The sequence below is a fragment of the Arachis hypogaea genome, chromosome 20, assembly GCF_003086295.3.
Source record: "Arachis hypogaea cultivar Tifrunner chromosome 20, arahy.Tifrunner.gnm2.J5K5, whole genome shotgun sequence".
NCBI classification, from domain to species: Eukaryota; Viridiplantae; Streptophyta; class Magnoliopsida; order Fabales; family Fabaceae; genus Arachis; species Arachis hypogaea.
Genome location: NC_092055.1, coordinates 121646160 through 121663404, shown reverse-complemented (window position 1 = coordinate 121663404; position 17245 = coordinate 121646160). Strand labels below are relative to the sequence as shown.

Here is a 17245-nt window from a genome sequence, read left to right as displayed (position 1 = left end):
ATATCAGCTTTGTCCCATACACTCATTATACCTTTCTGAGCAGCCTAGATTGAAGCTGCAAATATCAATACAAACTAGATTGAAGCCATTATATACATGTGCCTCTTCAACAATTTTCTCTGCAAACTCCTGAGGACTCTTCTTACTCTGTCATGTTGCAGTATTTTCATTTGTTATAAATAAATATGTTAAGATTACACGATGCAAATATGTAATGGATGATATAAATAACTGTTTAACTGTTATGGTAGTATAAATAGTTAGTTCCTTTGTACATTTCAGTTTTCTAGTTCATTACTCTATGAATCTAAGAGAATTATCTCTCACAAGCTCTATTTTTCTCGGCTTCTTCTTGCACTCATGAACTAAATCACCAACATTTCCTCAGTTTACGTAAGATATATAAATGAAGTTATTAGATTATATTTGAAATTGGTACCATATGAAAATAGTCACATGAATTTTCAAAGCAACAAGATCTTAAGAAACAAAGTAACAAACAGATGGAGTGTGTGACCTGAAGGAATAGGAGGGGCAAGTCTCCCCTGGTCTTGGGTTCCAGAAGGCTTTCAACTTCCCTGAAATTGGTGAGGAAAGCCACCCTTCCATCTCTGGTGGAGCCCAACCATGTGCCACCGCCGAGCTCATCCCTTCCGCCCAATATAATGTCGCCGGCCCACCATCGTAATGGCTCTGTGGGCCTGTCAGCAATAAACAAATGGTTTTCATTAGTCACCCAAGTTAAAATCAATCACCCCTAATCTAACCACCTTGATGTATATGAATGAATGAATATGAATGAATGAAAGTGATTTGGTTTCACACTAAGCTTAAGGCAGTGGTGGTTTTGGCAATGAGGCAAAGAGACAAGTAGTAGTTTTGGTTTTCTATTTATTAATTTTGGAATCCCTATACCCTAAATCACCATTAATAAGTGGTTAACTTCTGGACAAGTTTTCGTTTACATAAATTAATTCATATCAGAACAAAAAACAGCATTTAAAAGAGAAATTATATCATTTTTTCAATTGAAGGGCGTAATATAGATTTACCTCAACAAGGACCTTTGCCTTCTTTGATTTAAGATCAACAGAATCCTTCTCAGATTTCATTGAAGCTAACTTATTCTTCTGTTTCACCCTTCTCTGAGCAGCTGCTTCTGCCTCTTCATCTTCAGAGCTTCCAGCTGCATTAGAAAACTCTGTTATGCTTTTGATTTTCAAATGTGTTCATTTTCTAGTTTATTTCATTTTTCTAAACTCAACCACAGAGCTCCAACTCCACATGCACAACTTTTCACCTCCAACATATAAGAAAAATAATAGACTAATACATAAAAATAGAATTGAAATGTATCTAAAATTAACAAAATCCTCCATGTCATCTTCCTCTTCAAGTTCATCATAACCTTCCACATACTCTATCTCTACTTCCTGTTTAATAACCAAAAACGAAAAAAGAAATTAAATACAAGGCAACATATTGTTCAAGTAAAATTTCAAACAGTTTTGCATGAAACACATATGACAACAGAAAATGCAGATGCATACCTCCTCCTCTTCCTCAGCAATAAAAATAAAACTAGTCAATGCATTCAGGAACCTTGATTTCACGAACAAGTTTATAAGAACACAAAATAAAAAACTATAACCGTTACAAGTTCTTATCATAGAATAAGAAATAGAATCATAGTTAGCGATGGAAAATAGGATAATATAGTTAGAGTTAGCGATGATATTGAAAGAAAGAAAACAGCGATGAAAGAGAAAGGAGATTAGGGTTAACTGCATAGCTGAGGCAAGATCGAAGAGAGAAACACAGTGGAAAAGAGCAAACATGGCGAGATCGAAGAGAGAAACGCACATTAGGGTTCGAAAGGGAGCGATGCGAGCAAGGCCGACGGAAGGGGTGCGACGAAGAAGAACCGGGAAGGGGTGCGACGGAAGGGAGTGATGCGAGCAAGGCCGATGGAAGTAGAGTGCAATGGAGGTTCCGTGAGACGGCGGTGCATGGCTGATAGCGCCGCCGATGAAGCATTCAGAGGGATGAGTGAGGAATCACGAGAGTGTAGTGTGAAATGAAGAGATAACCGTGATCTTCAAATCTTTATTCTAATATTTCCGACGGAAATTTTAAATTACAGACGGATTTTCCGTCTGTAATAATTTAATAAAATGCGTATTTTGTCTGCTTAATTACAGACGGAAAATCCGTCTGTAATCATTTCGCGAAAAAAAAATTAATTTTTCCGACGGAATTATAGACGGATTCTCTTTTCCGTCTGTAATTTATGCTAATCTATTTTTTTTGTTTTCCGACAAAAAAATCCCTCTGAAATTCCGTCTGTATTTCAGTGGGATAAAATCCGTCGGAAACATCCGTCTGTAATAACTAGTTTTCTAGTAGTGTCTTGTTTGACAAGTTGCTATAATGTTGGCTGAAATTAATTACTATAATGTTACTTTCCTAACATTACTCAATAAAATAATATATAGATCCATCCATTTTATCCGACGAACTTTCATTAAACGGTTTGGACCTTTATTGTATTGGTTTGATATAGGAAAAGTCTAGAAAACCAATATCCTCTTCTATCAATATTTTAATAAATTAATTACCTTTAGGTTAACTATTTTTTTCGTCCTTAAGGTCTTAGGTCAAAATTAAAATTATCTCTGACCTTTTTTTGTTATTAAAATCATCCTCAACGTTACAAAACGTTATAAAATCGTCCTTTTGTCCATAAACAACATTTTTATCACGATTTTATCCTAAAAAAACTCTCCCCCTACCCCCACTAAACCCCTTCATTAATCATTATCATCACCGGACCTCTTTCTCTCTTTCTTTTTCCTAGACTTTTTCTCCCCTTCACAAAATTACATCTACTTGAAAAAAATTATAAAATAGAAATAAAAAACAAAAGAGGCAGAGAGCATTTAAAGGAGTGAGAGGGAAAGTGGAATCGGAGTGGAAAACATTGAGATCGCAGGAGGGATGTTTGATGGGGAGGCCTTCGAACTCATTCTCGTCCAGAAATCGAAGGTGGTGGGAGGTAGTTTTGAGAGATCGGAGGTGGGGGTTTAAGATCAGGTTGGGGATCGATGGGGGTAGGAAGAGTGAGGTTAGTTGTGAGAGGTTGGGAAGGTGGAGAACGGAGAGTGGTTGGATCGATAGAAGCGTCTTCGAGTTTGTCATCTTCAGTTTCGAATCCTCCGACATGGCAGTGCTGTGACTTGTTCTAGGAAGGGAGTGGCGGCGCTTGTAGTTGTTGTTGGCTTTCGATAGACGGCGATAGTGGGTGGCAGTTGAAAGGATGTAGAAGAAGAAAAGAAGGGGAGGAAGAAGGAGGGTAGAACCAGCGCACTGAGGGTGGCGGCGGCCAGAGGTTGATGGAAGTAGGTTTCTGCACCGTCACTTCCTTCTTCCTCTTTTTGTTCTTCTTTTTTTTTTAATTTTTGAAGAACATTAAACATCATTTCTTTTTGTTTTTATTTTTTTTAAATTTCTTTTGTTCTTGATTTTGGATCTGAAGTTGCGGTTGATGATTGCTGAATTGTTGTTAAATATAAAATTTCTGTTAATTTATTTTGGGGATGTTGCTGTTGTTGTTGATTCATTTTGATTTTGCTGTTGCTGAAAGTGTGTTGCTGTTGCTGAATTTATTGAAATTGCTGAATTTGTTATTGAATTTGTTGTTACTGAATTTGGTTGTTGTTATTGCTGAATTTAGTTTGTGGGTGGGTGATAGTGAAAAATGTGTAATGGTGAAGAAGGTATAATGGTGGCAGTGGTGATGGCTATGAGGAAAGGAAGAGGAAGATGAAGAGAGAGAGAGATGCAGCAATGATCATGATTATGCATAATTATCCGAAAGGGAGAGGGAAAGGGTGAGGGTAAGGAGGGTTTTTTATTTTTGTTTAAGGATAAAATTGTCCAAAAAATATTGTTTATGGACGAAAAGACGATTTTATAACATTTTATAATGTTGAGGATGATTTTAATACGAAAAAATGTCAGAGACAATTTTGATTTTGACCTCAGATCTTCGAGACGAAAAAAATACTTAACCTTTAACTTTATACCAAAATGCTGAATAAAAAGAAACGCTTAAAATTATTGAAAAAAAATTTAAAATTTAACCAAAAAAATTTAAAATTATAAAAAATATTTAAAATATAACAAAAAAAATCTAAAATCATTAAAAAAACATAAAAAATATAACAAAACGAAATATCCAAAATTATAAAAAAACTAATTAAATATTTGAAATCTAAATATATTTTTTTCATTTAATTTTTTAATGTATATTCCCAAAAAAATCCAAAACTTCTAAAATTTAAATATCTAAAACTTAGGTATCACTATAAGAAATATAGTGAGTACCGTCGGATTTACAGTTGGATTAATCAAATAAATTTGCCGCTAAAAAGAATGCCATCGTCCTTGGATTGACGGTATAAACGTTGTCGAAAATTGCTTACCGGCGGTCTAATTACCAGCAGATTTTATGTTGGTCTTTTCAATAGATTTGGCAAGATTGTGTTGATGGTTGCCGTCAGATACATTTAACGGTAACTTTGGCGCCGTTTCACGTGTTTAGGTGCCAAGTTACCATCGGAATTATCCGATGATAAATCCTATGGTAATGTTAATTTTATTTTTTAAATTTTTTTGGCACAGTTAAGCCATAATTAGTAGACTCTTATTACCAAAATTGTTAGCAGAAATTTAAAGTTGCCAGAAATCAACAAATTATTTTATTAAAAAATAAATGGTCTGAATAAAATAAAATGTCACAAATATAGAATACAATAAAGTAGACAAACAAAAATGCATAAAACCCTAAATCCTACAGATCCCGGTAATATTCGTCGCCGTCATCGTCGTGGTCCCCTTACTGAGGCGGCGGAGTAGGTGCTACCGTCAGTGCCCCACCAACAGCGTTGCCGCTAGAAACAGCAGCGCCGCTACTTCCGGCGCATATCTACTGGCTGTACTCCTCCATATGCTGTCACAACCGATCGAGCTGCTCCAGCTTCTCCGTCAAGTCCGAGCTGATGGCAACACGTGCAAGAATCTCACGATATCTCTGCTCATACTGCTCCGCTTGCTGGTGAAGCTCCTGTGTTAGCGTTTACACTCCTCCCTCAAGTCAACAACTTCCAGGGGATCAGCAGGCTACTGATGGCAGAGGTAGAGGCAGAAGAAGCCGCCAAGGCAAAGGAGCGGAGGCTGCTGGCGAAGAACGACCCCAACCTGAAGCATGATTCTTGTGGGGTTCATGGGTGGTCTCGTGCCAAATCCTATCAGGATCCACCACTGAGGTCTCAGAGCCGGCTTCGTCGGCCCTACTAGGCGGCTGAGATTATTGGTTTGCGGCCTCCAACCTCTGCGTGTACTCTTCTTGTGACACAAGTTGGTTGTGATTATGATAATAGTTAAATAATTGACTTTAAACCAAATAAAGTTGAAACTTAGGATTAATTTAAACTCACATAATGGGCTATAGACCGCTCGTCAGAAAATCTCTCTTTGTTTACCTTCAAAGTATGGGTATACTTGAAGGTCTCTCTGCGAGTGTCGCCTCACGATTCAACGACTAAGACTACAAATTAATATATCAACCAAACAAAAAATAAACGAACAAATTAAACAATGACAGACAAATATATATGAACCAAAATACAGGAAATCTTAATTCTAATTTCGAAAACATAATTTTAATTTTTTTGATTTCATTAAAAATCTTATAAAAATTCGATAGAGTTTCCCCTAAAATTCAGATTTAACCACCCTTGAAGGGTTCTATCCAAACTGAATATCCATCAACCCTTCTCAACTTATTAATTTTTTTCAATCATTATGAAGATAACATACAAATAGATCAAACATGATTAATACAGTAAAGCATTTTTAAAACATGTTACAAGCATTAGAGATTTGTTATAAGTGATTTAGCTTGAATTGGTTTGGAAGACTCTGACTAGAAAATCGTAGTTAACGGCGGTTATGACGTTAACCTATATGCATCTGGCTCAGACCTCAGCTAGTAGGGACGTTGCTAGCCTAACGTGTAGGCCACATGTTGGATCTGTTATACCGTACGGGCACACTAGAGGAAAGGGCTACCCTTAGAGGTGGAGCCACCCTAAGTGTGTAATATTCGATTTGATTTGATTTCTGGAATTGGAACTCCCATTTCAGTTCATCCTTTTAATTACTTATCTAATTATTACCATATTTACTTAATATGACTTTCTTATCTCTAAAAAGAAATACGACTTTTAAGGTAAAGTTTGTATCGTCTTGTGTGGATTATAGATACGATGTTTGGGTTATAGATATAATGTTTGCTCACTGAGTTACAAAACTCACCCAATTATATTCCTATATTTTTCAGATACAGGTGTCATTCCAGGTTTTATTCCACCTGCCCCTCAGTAGGTCTTAGTCATTTCGGTGAGCCTTTGTTCCTTCCAAGGGCTTTGTGTTTACGTAATGGAACCTTTGCTCAAAACTCTAGATTATGTCAGTGCTCCATATGTCACAAGCAGGATCCTCGTGTGGGTTATATTATTTTGAATTTCGAACTATTTAGATAGTAATTATGACTTGGTTATGTAAAACGTATGGATTTAACTATATACTTTAGTTATCAACTTAATGTATATGATGCGACTTTTGACATGTTTGGTTGTGGATATGATTGGAATATGTTGTTGTTGTTGTCTTTGAAAATGGATGTTTATTATTGATACAGGAAGATAATATTCATGTTAGTAAGGTTCTAGGAATAAAGGAGATTCTATCAGTTTTTCTGAAAATTTGGTCATTTGGCTTGCTGAGAGACTTGTACCTTGAGCACCAGTCATGGCTTGGTTTGGGCCATGACAAAGTGGTATCAGAGTCTTAGGTTTTTCTGTTTAATTTGGAGCAAGTGTCCTTTAGTATGATCACAATTGTACAAATGGAAGCCAGCCCATTTTCACAAAGTGTGATGTTACCAGAGGCCTATAGGAAGTTGTCTTTAATCCTTTGTTCTCATAATTCTTTTTGTCTGTCCTATTATCTCTGAACCCATATACATATGTCATTTTTGATCCAGTAGCTTTACTTACTCAATAGGTGGAAGATGCCACCTAAGAAAAGACGTAGTGCAGTTGTTTGTGCTACTGATACTGCTGAATCTAGTAGGGCAGTTTCTCCCCCACTTGGAGAACTTCGAGAAAGACCAAGGAGCCAAATGATAGCTGATAGGCGCAGAGGAGGGATACCATGCAAGAGAGTTCAAGAGAACCCCATTAAGGAGAATGAATCAAACCCTTAATGCGGTATTACAGGTCCTAACAAATCAAAATAGGGATGAAGTGAGACTTCCTAATGTGCCAAATTCTCAGCCTCATAAAGTTCATCAATTATTTGGGGATCAAGAGCCGCCAATTGAAAAGTATTTGAAGTTGAATTCATCTACTTTCAATGGAGATTCATTGGATGAAGATCCACAACAATATCTAGAGGATGCAAAGAAAGCTATTCGGGATCTCAAGTGCACCAAGAAATAGGATGTTGAGTTAATATCCTACAACTTGCATGGTTCAGCAAGATATTGGTATGAATTTCTTCTTGAGAGCAAAGAAGCAGCTAGATTTCCTCCTATTTCTTGGGAAGAATTCACTAAAGAGTTTCTTACTCGGTTTTATCTAGCTAACAAGCAAGCAGATGATGTAATTGCCTTTGAAAGAATAAGGCAAGAGAATACGACAGTGACTGAGTATGCTAAGGAGTTTACTAGACTTTCTAAGAGTGCTCTATACTTAGTGAATCCAAAAGAGATGAAAGTTCGTCAGTTCATTCATGGGTTGGCAGAACCTATATTCACTATTTTTATGCTGGAAGTTGGATGCATATCTTTTAAAGATATCCTAAACTCTGCTTATGGAATTGAAGTTAGGATAGCGGAGAGAAATGCTTATAAGGATGTTGGTAAGAAGACCAAGATGAGGGGACAATTTTCTGGTGGATCTAGTTCAGGGGGATTTCATTCTTATCATGGTCAGACTAATCAGCAAGGTTATTCAGGTTATCGAGTTTGTCCTCAAACATCTTTTGGTGGGGTTGCTTCTTCTGGATCTGCTCCCAGGAGTGTTTCTAGTCTAAGACATTTTGTTAGGGGAACCTCTCAATCTAGTGCATAGGGTTTTAATCAAACAAGGTCAGATCAGTCCTACTAATAGTAGTGTGGGAGTTACCATTTTGGTGTATATTTCAAGGCCACTAGAGCATGTTTTGGTTGTGGCCAATCTGGTCATCTTAGGAAAGCTTGCCCTAATTCTAGAGGAGGCTTTGCTCTAGGTATTGTACGTCTGACAACACGAATACCATCATCTTCAACTATGTCTATTGGGAATTCTTCTGGTTCTAGTGGCAGAAGAGCTGGTGGCAAGGGTCAAACTTATAACAGAGGAGGGAGTCAGAGAGGGAGAGGTCAGGCATGTGTGTACGCTTTGACACGTTAGGATGCTCAAGCTTCTAATGCTGTGGTGGCAGGTACTTTAGAAGTTTGTTCTTTAGATGCTCGAGTGTTATTTGATACGGGTTCTCATTATTCATATGTATCTCCACATCTTGCATCTTATTTCGATAAACAACCTGAACTATTATCTCACCCATTTCATGTTGGCACTCCACTTAGAGTCTCCACAGTGGTTCGAGTCATATTTCGCTCTTGTGTTGTTAGGATTAATATGGTTGATACCTTAGCTAACTTAATACTTTTAGAACCAATGGAAGATATTGAATGTTATCCTAGGCATGGATTGGTTAGCAGCTTGTCATGCTGATATGGGTTGTTACACAAAAATTGTGAAGGTTGACATCCCGGGTATCTCACCTTTTATTTTTAAGCGTGACGATTGTCCCACTTTAGCTAGCATCATCTCATCTATGAATGCTATACAATTGATGGATAAGGGAAACCCATGATTTCTGGAAGTTATTAGAGACGTTGATACTGAAGTTCCTAGTGTTGATCAGGTTCCTATAGTTAGAGAATTTCCTGACGTGTTTCTTGATGAGTTACCAGGGATGCCACCTGACCGCGAAGTTGAATTTTCCATAGAATTAGTCTCGGGAGTACAACTTGTATCCATTCCTCCCTATCGTATGGCTCCAATTGAGTTACAAGAATTAAAGATTCAATTGGAAGACATGCTGGAGAAAGGATTCATTTGTCCTGGCACCTCTCCGTGGGGAGCTCCTGTTCTATTTGTAAAGAAGAAGGATGGAATGATGCAACTATGTGTGGACTATTGTTAGCTCAATAATATAATTGTTCGCAACAAGTATTCATTACCAAGAATTGATGATTTGTTTGATCAACTTTAGGGAGCTACTTGTTTCTCTAAAATCGACTTGCGTTCAGGCTACCATCAATTGAAGATAAAAGAGGGAGACATTCCAAAAACTGCCTTTCGTACTTGCTATGGACACTATGAATTCTTAGTAATGTCCTTTGGTCTGACAAATGTGCCAGCAGCTTTCATGGATCTGATGAATCGAGTCTTCAAACCTTTCTTAGATCATTTTGTTATTGTCTTCATCGATGATATCTTAGTGTATTCGAAAAGTGCTACAGAGCATGAGTATCATTTGAGGATTGTGTTGACCATAGGCTCTATGCTAAGTTTTCTAAATGTGAGTTTTGGCTTGATCAAGTGATATTTATAGGGCATGTCATATCGAAAGATGGAATCATGGTGGATCCAAAGAAGGTTGAAGCCATTCAGAAGTGGCCAAGGCCTACTATAGTGATGAAAATTTGTAGCTTTCTAGGATTAGCCGGCTACTATCGGCGATTCATCAAGGACTTCTCGAGGACTTCTGCACCATTAACAAAGTTAACCCACAAGAATGTAAAGTTTCAATGGTCAGAAGCTTGTGAGGAAAGTTTTAAGACGCTTTAGGCATGTCTAACCTTAGCACCTGTTCTTGTTTTACCTTTCCGGTATAGAGAATTCTCAGTATTTTGTGATGCATCTCGAATAGGAGTTGGTTGTGTATTTATGCAGCATGGCCAAGTTATTGCTTATGCCTCGCGACAACACAAGAAGCATGAGCAGAATTATCTAACTCATGACTTGAAAATTGCGGCAGTCATTTTTGCTTTAAGGATTTGGAGGTACTACCTTTATGGTGAGACCTGTGAGATCTATACGAATCACAAGAGTTTGAAGTATATATTCCAACAGAAGGATTTAAATTTGAAGCAACTGAGATGGATGGAGTTGCTAAGGGATTATGATTGTACCATTTTGTATCATCCTGAAAAGGCAAATGTTGTGGTAGATGCCCTTAGTAGGAAATCTATGGGTAGTTTGGCCCTTATCACTCTTGCAAGGAGACCAATTGTTGAAGAAATCCATCAATTGGAGGCCGGTGGAATTCAATTTCACTTTGGAGAATCAAGAGTTTTCTTAGCACATGTTCGAACCCAATCTTCCGTGATAGAACAGATCAAGGCTGTACAAAGTGATAACCCGAAGTTAAGAAAGCTTATGGAAGATGTTCGCAATTAAAAGAACTTAGACTTTTCTCTTGATCAAGATGTTTTGCATTGTGGTCAACGCTTATGTGTGCCAAATAACCATGAATTGAAGAAAGCTATTTTGGAGGAGGCTCACAATTCTAAGTACACAGTTCATCCAGGCTCCAATAAATGTATCAAGATTTGAAACAATTGTTTTGGTGGGAAGTGATGAAAAAAGACATAGGAGTTTTTGTTTCTCATTGCTTAACTTGCCAACTAGTTAAAGCTGAACATCAAAGACCTGCTAAGTTATTGCAACAAATTGAGATACCTAAATAGAAGTGGAAAAGGATTATGATGGATTTTGTAACAGGTTTACCTTGCAATTTTAAAGGTTTTGATTCAATTTGGGTAATTGTGGATAGAATGATGAAGTCAGCCCACTTTCTTCCGGTGAAAACAATTTTTAGTGCGGCTCGGTATGCTAAAATTTATGTTGATAAGATAGTTATGCTACATGGAATTCCAGTGTCCATTATTTCAGATCGTTGACCTCAGTTCACCTCTCATTTTTAGAAATATTGTCAAAGAGTGTTATGAACTTCTCTGGATCTTAGCACAGCTTTTCACCCTCAAACCAATGGATAATCGGAGAGGACAATTCAAACATTAGAAGACATGTTAAGGTGTTGTGTTCTAGGTTTTGGTGAAAATTGGGACAGCTATTTACCTGTGATTGAGTTCTTTTATAATAATAGTTATCAAACCAGTATTCAAATGGCACCATTTGAGGCTCTTTATAGAAGAAGATATAGGTCACCTATTGGGTGATTTGAGATTGGTGAGGTTAAACTTTTGGGGCCAAATTTGGTACATGATGCAGTTGAAAAGATTCATTTAATAAGAGAACGTTTAGTAGTAACTCAGAGTAGGCAGAAGACTTATGTTGATAATAGAAGGCATAACTTAGAGTTTTCAGTGGGTGATCAGGTGTTTTTTAGAGTGTCGCCAATGAAAGGAGTGATGAGGTTTGGAAAAAGAGGCAAGCTTAGTCCTCGTTATATTGGTTCATTTGAAATATTGGATAGAATAGGTGCAGTTGCTTACCGCTTGGCATTGCCGCCTGAGTTGTGCATGATCCATCCAGTGTTTCATGTATGACCTATCTCATGTGCTCGCGCCACAAGCCATACAGCTAAAGGAGGATTTATGATTTGAAGAGGAACCAATGGCTATAGTTGATCTCCAAGTTAAGAGACTATATTTTAAAGAGATAGTATCTGTAAAAATTATTTGGAAAAATCATTCAGAAGAAGAAGCAACTTAAGAAGTTGAGGATTCCATGTGCGACAAGAATCCATATTTGTTTGAGTCTGAAAGTAATTATTATATGAGTTCAAAATTCGAGGACCGAATTTCTTAAGGAAAAGAGAATGTAATAACTAAAAGAAAAAAAAGAAAAGAGAGAGCATGTGGGGGCCACTTAAATATCCTTTTCTCTCCTTACACTCCTCGAGCTCTCTCTACCCCCTCTTTATCTCTCATTTTCTGTTTTTTTTTTACATTCTTTCATAAGAGAAAAACACTCAAACCCTCTCTTTTCCTTTATCTCCTCTTCCATTCTATCTTCTTTGTTCCAAAATTTTTACCCAACCACAACATACTAGATTTTATTTTATCTTTCTATTTTATGGCTAGTTTAATACATCACTTATACCCAAAGAAAAAAATTTATTTTCTCACAACCCCAAATCAGAGAGTTCATCTTAATGAGTGAAGGAAGCATTCAACTTTGGAGTTCTGGTTATTATTGAGATTTCAAGGTAACTCTTTGACTCAATAATAAGTTATACTCCAATTTTTGTCATCCTTATATTTGTGGATATAGAAAAATTCGAATTTAGGGTTATTAGGTTAGAAAATTTGAGAATTTTGTCAAAGTGAGTAAGATTATGTTAATTGACAACATTAGTAGCTCACGAATATCATTATTGTCATATTTCTAGAATTGTAGAGTTAATGAACATCATTTGGTAGTTCATTGACGGGCTCAGAGTTGCTTCTGGTTTCTTGGAATCAAATTGTGAGTGAATATTATATCTGTAATTGTTTTTAAATGTATTATCATTGGTATCTAACTTGGATTTTGAATTTTTGCATTTGAAATTATTTGATATCTATAAATTTTGAATTATTGGAATAGATATTTATTTTTGGAAACTCATAACTTTATAAAAATACACACGAGATGATATTCATATATTTTATAAAGCATACATATGTTTCTTATTTGACTTTGTTAAACTTTAATTAAATTTTTAGTATGCATGCTTATATATATATTGTATTTATTATGAAATTTAGTAATGTGTTATAAGCATTAGAGATTTGTTATAAGTAATTTGGCTTGAATTGGTTTGCGAGACTCTGACTAGAAAACCGTAGTTAACGGCGGTTATGACGTTAACCTAGTCGCATCTGGCTTAGACCTCAGCTAGCAGGGACGTTGCTAGCTTAACATGTAGGCCACACGTTGGATCTGTTATACCGTATAGGTACACTAGAAGAAAGGACTACCCTTAGAGTTTGAGCTGTCCTAAGGGTATAATATTCGATTTGATTTGACTTCTGGAATGAGAACTCCCATTTCAGTTCATCCATTCAATTACTTATATAATTATTACCATATTTACTTAATATGAATTTATTATCTCTAAAAAGAAATATTACTTTTAAGGTAAAGTTTGTATCATCTTGTGTGGGTTTTAAATATGATATTTGCTCACTGAGTTGCAAAATTCACCCTATTATATTCCCATATTTTTTTAGATACAGGTGTCATTCCAGGTTCCTTTCCACCCGCCCCTCAGTAGATTTTAGTCATTTCGGTGAGCCCTTCTTCCTACCAAGGGCTATGTGTTTTCGCAATGGAACCTTTGCTCAAAACTCTAGATTATGTCAATGATCTATATGTCACAAGCAGGGTCCTCATATGGGTTATGTTATTTTGAATCTCGAATTGTTTAGATAGTAATTATGACTTGGTTATGTAAAACGTATGGATTTAATTATATACTTTAGTTATCAACTTAATGTATATGATGCGAATTTTGACATGTTTGGTTATGGATATGATTGGAATATATTGTTGTTGTTGCCTTTGGAAATAGATGTTTATTATTCATATAGGAAGATAATATTCATGTTGGTAAGTGATGCGTAAGCATCTTTCCTATCTTTTCCTAGTGAATTTGTATTCAAATTGTTGAGTTTAATCAAGAATTAATCATCTTCTAGCCACTATGAATGCTACTTTGAGTTGTGTACAATTCTGTTTATTTCAGATAGCATTCAGATAGATTTGATGAGTTTCCATAGAAAAAGAGAAGAAAGTGAATGATGCTGTCAACTCTGACCTCCCTGTACTCCAACAGGAATAACATGAGCTACAGAGGTCCAATTGATGTGATTCTAGTGGTATTAGAAAGATAACATCCAGAGCTTTCCAACGATATATAATAGTGCACACTTCTTCTCCAGCACACTCGGCCTCAATGGCGCCAAACTTGGGATTCTCCAAGTTTGGCGCCACACTCAACCACTCCATGAAGTATAGGACGTTCAACCAAAGCCAAACTTGAGATTTCTCAAGTTTGGCACCAAGGGTGCACACATTGAAGAATGCATACAGTTCATTTGAAGCCCAACTTGAGATACCTCAAGTTTGGCGCCAGCTAAGGAGAACTTGGAAGATTGCATGCGGCCTCAACGGCACAAGTTTGGCGCCACCTTTAGCAAATCAGGTAGCCCCCAATTGACCAAGGAGCAGCACGAGATATATTTAATTAATTCTGATTAAACTTTTATTTTATTTATAAATAGGAAAATATATTATTTAGTTTTCAGAAATATAATTTACATTAATTAGGATTAGATATAAAAGGGAAAAGATTCAGCCCTTCAGGCTTCTCTTCTCTTCGACCTCATTCTGCAATTTTACAATTTTTTGAATCCTAGTTTTTCTCTTTGAACCATGAGCAACTAAACCTCCTCTATTAAGGTTAGGAGCTCTATTTATTGTATGGATTGATACTATTATTTTTCTGTTTTAATTCATGTACTGATTTCTATTTCAAGAATTATTTTCGTTCTTTATCTTATGAATTTGGGTGGAACAGAAGTATGACCCTTGTTCTAATTGAGTTCTTGTATAATTTGGAAAAACTCTTTACTTGAACAACAGCTTGAAAATAATTTCTCCTAAATTTCTAATTATTTGGATTTAACTGGATACGTGACATATAATCCTCTTATATTTGGGTAATTAGGGTTTTTGTGGCATATAAACTAGAATTGAACTTCACCCTCTAATTGGAATTAAGTGACCAAGGAATTGGCAGTTGATGAAGGTTAGAGGAGACTAAAAAGGTCTAAGGAATTATGGTTTAGTCATATATAGTTTGCCATGAATTGAATCTTGCATGATTAAAATGATTATTAAGAAAAGTCAATCCAGAAGATAGATATCTCTGAAGTCTTAACTATTTCTCCATATATATTTCACAACTTGTTTACTGCTTGCTTTTCTAATTCTCTGAATTACTGTTTGATGCATTTGAACTCTCAACACTCTTTTCTGTTTGTCTAACTAAGTAAATCACTCAACCATTGTTGCTTAGTCCATCAATCCTCGTGGGATCGGCCCTCATTTACTTGAGGTACTACTTGGTACGATTCGGTGCACTTGCCGGTTAGTTTGTGGGTTATAAATTCCACACCAAGTTTTTGGCACTGTTGTCGGGGATTGATTGTGATTGACAACTATTAGTTGTTTGATTGCTTAGATTAGGCGCTTTAGCTTTAATTTTACTTAATTTTACAATTTAATTTTTGAAATTTTTAGGTACTATTTTTCTGTAATTTCTGAAATTAAGTTTGGTGTCCCCTAGTTATTTTTATTTTAATTTTTCCTGTTTAATTTTCAAAAAAATTTCGAAATTATTTTGTCCTAGTTTTTCCATAATTTTTGAATTTTATTGCTTAATTTATTTAGTTGCTTCTTTTTATTTCTTTTACACAGGTTACCTCATTAGGAATTCTCTACACTCTGACATAGAGATTTTCACTTTTTTTCTTGTTTTATGTCTATTTATGAGCAGGAACAGGGACGAGGAACCCCTTATAGATTTTGATCCTGAACCTGAAAGGACTTTGAGGCGGCGCTTGCAACAAGCTAGACTTTACAAGGCTAGTAAAAATCTGAGTGAAACTCTTGAAAGGGAAGCTGCAGAGTCCACCATGGATCATAATCGTGCTGTGAATGCCATTATGGCAAATCTGAATGAGAATGAGCAACCTAGAAGAGTGCTTGGCTCATACACTTCTCCCAATGCAGATCTTTATGGAAAAAATATTGTGGTACCTCCTATAGCTGCAAACAACTTTGAGCTGAAGCCACAGCTGGTCACTCTTGTGCAACAAAATTGTCAGTATCATGAAATCCCTCAAGAAGATCCAAATCAGTTTATTTTTAATTTCTTGCAGATTTGTGATACTGTGAAGACGAATGGAGTGAATCCGGAAGTATACAAACTCATGCTCTTCCCATTGCTGTGAGGGATAGAGCAAAGCTGTGGTTAGATTCTCAACCCAAGGAGAGTCTGGATACTTGGGATAAGGTGGTCACTGGATTTTTGACTAAATTTTTTCCACCACAAAAGCTAACTAAGCTGAGGGTGGAGGTTCAGACCTTCAGACAAAAAGATGGTGAGAACCTTTTTGAAGCATGGGAGAGATTCAAGCTACTGACCAGGCAATGCCCTCCAGACATGTTTTCTAAATGGACTCAGCTAGATATCTTTTATGAGGGCTTATGTGAAATGTCCAAAATGTGTTTAGATAATTCTACAGGTGGTTCATTGCACATGAAGAAGACACCAGAGGAGACTACTGAGCTTATTGAGTTGGTTGCTAACAACCAATATTTATACTCATCTAACAGGAATCCTGTGAACTCTGGGACTCCTCAGAAGAAAGGCGTTATGGAAGTAGAAGCTTTTGATGCTCTTCTTTCTCAAAACAAAATTCTGTCTCAGCAGATGAATTTGATTACTTAACAATTGAGTGGGATGCAGGTTTCAGCTGTCAACACTCATAATGCACCTCAAGAGGGCCCTTATGACATGACTGGTAGCTCTATGCAAGGTGAGAATTATGATTATGCTCAATCTTCTTCTAAACAGGTCAATTACATAGGGAATACTTCTAGAAACCCAAATAATGATCCATACTCTAAGACCTATAATAAGGGGTGTAGAAATCAGCCAAATTTTGGGTGGAGAGAGAAACCTCAGAGATCACAAAATTTTAACAACAATTCTCAGGATAATTTCCATCAGAATAATCATAATAACCGCCAGTTTCAGACTCATCAACAACAACCACCTCAGCAGGCAAATTCTCAACCTCAGAAGACCACTGATTGGAAAGCATTACTGAATAGTTTTATGCAGGAAATTAGAGCTTCCATAAAAAACTTAGAGGTGCAAGTAGGCTAGTTGAGCAAGCAAATACTTGAGAGCCCTCCAAGTACATTTCCTGGTGATACAGTGGTGAATCCAAGGGAGGAATGCAAGGCTATCACTTTGATAAGTGGACAAGTGGCAAGTACAAAAGCACAAGTTACTGAGGAGCCGGTTGAAAAAGAAGCTCCAGAGC

The 17245-nt window shown here is 36.5% G+C and overlaps 1 non-coding gene across 1 annotated transcript; it reads right to left on the bottom strand.

The window, feature by feature from the left end:
• Positions 1 to 16254: 16254 nt before the first annotated feature.
• Positions 16255 to 16362, bottom strand: LOC112788592 (small nucleolar RNA R71). Its single transcript, XR_003195952.1, has one exon. It is a non-coding gene; the product is annotated as a small nucleolar RNA R71 (small nucleolar RNA).
• Positions 16363 to 17245: the final 883 nt, after the last annotated feature.